This window comes from Moschus berezovskii, chromosome 8 (genome assembly GCF_049115385.1).
Source record: "Moschus berezovskii isolate FMDL1 chromosome 8, NW_MosBer_1.0, whole genome shotgun sequence".
Taxonomy (NCBI): domain Eukaryota; kingdom Metazoa; phylum Chordata; class Mammalia; order Artiodactyla; family Moschidae; genus Moschus; species Moschus berezovskii.
Window position 1 is genome coordinate 71,794,218 of NC_142467.1, and position 6,672 is coordinate 71,800,889.

The window sequence follows — 6,672 nt, forward strand, 5'->3', positions numbered from 1 at the left end:
GTGCAGGAGATGCGGGTTTGATCCCTAGTAAGATCCCATGTGCCCCGGGGCAACGAAGCCATCGCACCACAAAGCCTGATCTCTCCTGCCATAACAAAGACCGAATGCAGGCAAATAAATATTGAAAACAATAAAAACTAATGATACGATAATATGGTTACTGTCTCGCACGCTTCTAAAACTGCAAGCCAAAGAAATACATTAAACCTTTTATTGAGTACATGTTTATGTGAAGTAACTAACTAGGCAAACCTCCATGAAGTTGCTCAGTCGTGTCCGACTCTTTGTGACCCCATGGACTGTCTCCCACTAGGCTCCTCCATCCATGGGATTTTCTAGGTAAGAATACTGGAGTGGGTTGCCGTTTTCTTCTCCAGGGGACCTTCCCGACCCGGGGATCGAACCCGGGTCTCCCGCACTGTGGGCGGACGCTTTACCGTCTGAGCCAGCAGGAAATCCCTCACAGACTTATGTAAATATTCATGTATGTTCAAAATGGGTACAAAATTCTGGGAACAATACTTACCCTGACTAGCCTAAAAGTTCTAAAAGTTAATGTAACAAAATTTTCCTTTCATTTTCCTCCCTCTAGGTCCTGTTTCTCTTTGTTGTTCCCCATAAAGGGGAGCGTCCTCCACTTCTCTTTTAAATGTATATTTGGGTCCCTTTCCAAATGCAAATTCCACCTTATCTATGGTTATTTAAGGTAGATTTCAAAGCCTGTGCTTTCAAAGGTAGATTGTGTTTACTTTTGAAGACTTCCCAGACTACATTGTAGATATTCAAACCAACAGTATTTGGAAGGTGGCGGTGTCTCCTTTTGTTCTCTAAAAGCACCCATAAAATTTTGGAAGTGGGAACTGTAGTGAAGTTAACTAGTGGTTTCTTGATGATGGATACTCCCCTCATTCTTCCTCCTTGCAGATATTGAGAAAACAAAAGCCCTATTTCAGAAATACCTGAGTCTATGGACTCATTTCCAAACTAGAGCAATGTGCTCTGATATTTCATCTCCACTAGTCTCTTCTATTAAAATAAAAAAAGTGAGTGTTGGCCCACTACATTGATTAACCCATGCACAACTCACAGCATGAAATGCTCCAGTCTAAGACCTGTTGGGAAAGGAGGATTTGCTGCAAGGTTCCAGGTTTAAAGGGTTTCCCAGTTTGTGCTAGTGATAAAGAATCTGCCTGCCAATGCAGGAAACACAAGAGATGCTGGTTCCATTCTTTGTGTCCGGAAGCTCCCCTGGAGAAGAAAATGGCAACCCACTGCAGTATTCTTGCCTCAGAAATCCCATGGATGGAGGGGCCTTGCCAGCTACAGTCCATGGGGTCGCAAAAAGTCATACCAGACAGAACAATCCAGGCTAAAAGAGCTCCCTGTTCTCATTTTGAATGGCATTCGATAGGCAACATGCAGATTTTTTTTTTCTTAAGCCCCCAATAGGAAAGACCCTGATACAGGAAAAGATTGGAGGCAGGAGGAGGAGGAGACAACAGAGGATGAGATGGTTGGATGGCATCACTGACTCAAAGGACGTGAGTTTGAGCAAGCTTGGGGAGATGGTGAAGGACAGGGGAGCCTGGTGTGCTGCAGCCCATGGGGTCACAAAGACTCAGAACAACAGGAAGTGTGCAAAAGGTGCTATCAGAGAAGTCACTGGAAGTGGAAAGAGAGGGAAGGCAAATTCACAAAACCTGGAGAGTAGCTGTAGTTTGAGAAATGGGCAAGATTTTCCCTGCGGCGATGGTTCTCAACTGTGAGACCAGTTTATTTGCGAATGTGAGGAATTCCCCCAGGCACACACCAGCAGTGGGCACAAGAAAGCCCCGGGAGTGCCATGCCTTTTGTTCCTGCTCATTCCTTCAATTTCTGTCATCAAATCCAAACAATAGAGAGGCATGAACCTGCTAGCTTCTCCTTCTTCTTTTTTTCAGAAATTTCCCTAAGAAAATTACTTGTATTTAAAATTTCTTTAAACAACCTTTCACCCTAGAAATGGGAGAACTGAAATTCTGGTTAATTCTGATTTCAAATATCTGTACATTTTCGGAATAGATATTGATCCCCAAGACCTCCCACAATTTCACCCTTACAATGGTGTTAGGGCCAACACGAGATTTTCTTACAACAGAGTTGGTGTCATGGAACCAAAGTTGGTAACGGGTCATTACCTACTGTGGCGGGCAGCTCCTGGGTCTGGTCATCTGCAGGAGTCCAGCGCCAGGGGGTAGGCTGTTTAAAATATTTTGTCCACCCTCAGAAATTCCTGAGGCAGGGCAAAATGTACTTGGCTGGATATGGGCAGATCTGGACCCTCCCCTTCCCAGTCTGAAGTGAATGACTAGGAGGCCACAGTTCTGGACTCTCCCTCATAGCCAGCCCATCCCTCCCTCAGCTCGTGGCCTTTGTAAGGCTCAACCACTCCTGTGTCAAGGAACGTGGCCCTGGCAGGGCAGGCCCCCAGAAACTCCTGGAGCCTGGGGGGGGGGGGGTCGGGCGGGGAGGGTTGAAATGGGCTAGGAGAGACATCACTCTGAGGACAAAGGTCCGTATAGCTGTGGTTTTTCACTAGATGGATGTGAGAGTTGGACCATAAAGAAGCCTGAGCATAGAATTGATGCTTTAAAATTGTGGTGTTGGAGAAGACTCTTGAGAGTCCCTTGGACAGCAAGATTAAACCAGTCAACCCTAAAGGAAATCAACCTCGAATATTCACTGGAAGGACTGATGCTAAAGCTGAAGCTCTAATACTTTGGCCACCTGATTCGAAGAGCCGACTCATTGGTAAAGACCCTGATGCAGGGAAAGATTGAAGGCAGGAAGAGAAGGGGTCAATAGAGGATGAAATGATTGGATGTCATCACTAACTCAATGGACATGAGTTTGAGCAAATTCTGGGAGACAGTGAAGGACAGGGAAGCCTGGTATGCTGCAGTGTATTAGGGGAAGCACACTGATTGAAACTGCCCACCCTGGCCAGGCATCACAGTAACCATTTGCATGACTTATATTTTAAGACAGGAGGTCCTGTTGCAGCCACGCGTTCTGGGAAACAAACTCACTCAGAAGGCCAATGCAGAGAGTGAAGTGCAGTTTATTACACCAGCGGGCCCAAGGCAGACTCTCCTCTTAGCCAAGGACCCCGACCAGCATTTGTGAAAATCTTTTATACCCCATGTGTACGTGTCTGAACCCACCACCCCAAATTCCTTGAGACTTACATAAACCAAGGAAACTACAATCCCAATAACCCCATCATTCACGTGCTATGTGCTCACGTGCTCAGTCAAACAATTAGCCAATAATCAATAAACCTGAGATTACACTCTGGTAGATACAGAAAATTTATGGCCTGTCTGGAGAAAGGGGTGATTAGTGTATGTTTTCTCTTAGCGATGAGTAACCCAGCTATGATCTTCAAGGTTCCCCTGTCTGGATGGGGTCTTATCCTTCTGTTGTCATTTTCATAGGCACTAAACACAGAGTTCAGAGTCCATTGGAAAGGTGGCCGAGCATGATCAGCATGAACAGGCCTAAGATGGAGTCCAGGCCCTATGAATTCCTTGTTCAGTCCCAGTAAGGAATACGGAACTACAAAATGGATGAATTTGAAAGAGGTCAAAAGGAAACGTCCCGTGTCCTCAGTTCAGTTCAGTTCAGTCACTCGGTCATGTCTGATTCTTTGCGACCCCATGGGCTGCAGCATTCCAGGCTTCCCTGTCCATCACCAACTCCCAGAGCTTGCTCAAACTCATGTCCATTGAGTCAGCGAGTGATGCCATCCAACCATCTCATCCTCTGTTGTCACCTTCTCCTTCTGCCTTCAATCTTTCCCAGCATCTGGGTCTTTTCTGAGTCAGTTCATCCCATCAGGTGGCCAAAGGATTGGAGTTTCAGTTTCAGCATCAGTCCCTCCAATGAATATTCAGGATTGATTTCCTTTAGGATTCACTGGTTTGACCTCCTTGCAGTCCAATGGACTCTCAAGAGTCTTCTCCAACACCACAGTTCAAAAGCATCAATTCTTTGGCACTCAGCTTTCTTTATAGTCCGTCTCACACATCCATACATGACTACTGCAAAAACCATAGCTTTGACTAGGTGGACCTTTGTTGGCAAAGTAATATCTCTGCTTCTTAATATTCTGTCTAGTTTGGTCATAGCTTTTCTTCAAGGAGCAAGTGTCTTTTAATTTCATGGCTACAGTCACCATCTGCAGTGATTTTGGGACCCCAAAAAATAAACTGTCATTGTTTCCATTGTTTCCCCATCTATTTGCCATGAAGTGATGGGACCAGATGCCACGATCTTCATTTTCTGAACGTTGAGTTTTAAGCCAGCTTTTTCACTCTCCTCTTTTACTTTCATCAAGAGGCTCTTTAGTTCTTCACTTTCTGCCATAAGGGTGGGGTCATCTGCATATCTGAGGTTACTGATGTTTCTTCCCATGTCCTACTACCTCCCAGAATCCTCACTGGCATCCATTTTGGTTGAGCAATGCTTGACTCACTAGGAAGGACCCTGAGTCAGAGTGATTCACCAGAGAAAACCCAGAAATTAATCCTATCACCATATAACCCGAAACTGCGAGCCATGTGACACAACAGTTCTCCTGGGTTCTCTTACCCTACTCCTCTTTGCATGGGTACCTCTTCTCAATAGAGTTTTTTGCTTTGTCAGCTTATGTGACAATTCATTTCTCAGACAATTCATTTCTGAATGTCAAACAAGAGCCCACTCTTGGGCCCTGGGAAAGTGGTTCCCTTCCTTCAACGCATGGGGTCTCAAAGAGTCAGACATGACTTAGCAACTGAACAACAACAAGGAGGCATTATGAAAGGTGGGAGGGTCCAGGGGAGAACAGAAGAGAAGGCCAACGGCCTGGATTGTCCAGCCTCCAGCAACCAGAAGGCTCTGTTATAACAGACCAGGCAGCAGTCCCTGTAAAGAGTCCCAGAAATCAGAGGTCAGATGAACTTGTTGAGTCCCTGGAAATTCCTTAAATACCTGTTTATTTTTCCAGGCTTTGTTTTCAACTCAGTTAAGAAGTTTGATGCTGGATAACTTCTGAGGATTTATCAGGGTGTTAACTCTGCACTAGTAGAATAAGCAAATTTTAAAACAAAACAGGCAGACCAAGTTGGGTTGCTGCCGCCATTGTGCCAGCTGCTTGGGTCTCAATGAGGCTGGATGATGCTCCAGAGTGGAAGACAAGCCAGTTTGGGAGCAGATTGGCTCCAGTTTCATTCAAAATTACTACCAGTTATTTGATAATGATAGAATCCAACTAGGAGCAGTTTATTTCAATGTCTCATGCTTCACATGGAAAGGACAGCAATTCCAAGGGAAAGCTGCCATTATGGAGAAGTTGCCTAGCTTCCATTCCAGAAAACCCAGCACAGCATTACGGCTCAGGACCATCAGCCCATGCTGGATAGTTGCATCATCAGCACAGTTGAGGGCCAGCTCAAGGCCAATGAAGACCCCATCATGTGGTTCCACCAGATGGTTCTATTAAAGAGCATCAAGGTTGCTTGGATTTGTACCAATGACATGTTCAGGCTTGCCCTACACAACTTGGGCTGAACCCCTCCCAGCCAGGGCTTCATGCTATTTCCTCCTTCTTCCTCTTCTACTTACTATTCAACTATTCACATTCCTCCACATGCTACTAATATCAACAAATAAGCAGGGCCACGGTGGGAATGGGTGCAGGGTGCTGCTCTACTGAGCTGTTTTGCATGATGTTTGGATCCTAGACTAGCTGCATCTGATAGAAGTTTGTGTTGTACCAGCGTATACCTTGGAATGACTTAAGTAATGCAAAAGGTTGTCTTTTTTTCTTTTTTTGAAAATCTACTGACAAGTTGCTTTAGTAACCCATAAAAGTGAAGGACAAAGCCTTATTACCCAGATACTGATTTGTTCAGATGTTTCAACGTCTCATGATACAATAAAACCATAAATATTTTCCTAACAACAACCAAAAGAACAAGCAATTATATCAAGTAATTGTGAGGATAAAGGCAGATTTTTTAAGTGAAGCTAAGGATACATTACTTTGCCAACCAAGGTCCGTTTAGTCAAGGCTATGGTTTTTCCTGTGGTCATGTATGGATGTGAGAGTTGGACTGTGAAGAAAGCTGATTGCTGAAGAATTGATGCTTTTGAACTGTGGTGCTGGAGAAGACTCTTGAGAGTCCGTTGGACTGCAAGAAGATCCAACCAGTCCATTCTAAAGGAGATCAATCCTGGGTGTTCATTGGAAGGACTGATGCTCAAGCTGAAACTCCAATACTTTGGCCACCTCATGCGACGAGTTGACTCACTGGAAAAGACTCTGATGCTGGGAGGGATTGGGGGCGGGAGGAGACGGGGACGACAGAGAATGAGCTGGCTGGATGGCATCACCGACTCGATGGACATGAGTTTGAGTGAACTCTGGGAGTTGGTGATGGCCAGGGAGGCCTGGCGTGCTTTGATTCATGGGGTCACAAAGAGTCGGACACGACTGAGGGACTGAACTGAACTGAACTGAAGGATACAAGTAGAAGATAACCTTTCAACTAGACTAGATAATGTAAAGAAAGAAAATAAGAATACAAAGTAACATTTAAACTGTTTCTAGCATGGGAGACCAAGATCATTCAGGCCACAGAGGAAGAC

At 45.1% G+C, this 6,672-nt stretch overlaps 1 pseudogene; it reads left to right on the forward strand.

Annotated features, from left to right (window-relative positions):
* The first annotated feature begins 2,147 nt into the window (after nt 1-2,147).
* LOC148777093 (nuclear transport factor 2 pseudogene) lies at nt 2,148-5,592 on the forward strand (annotated as a pseudogene).
* Nucleotides 5,593-6,672: the final 1,080 nt, after the last annotated feature.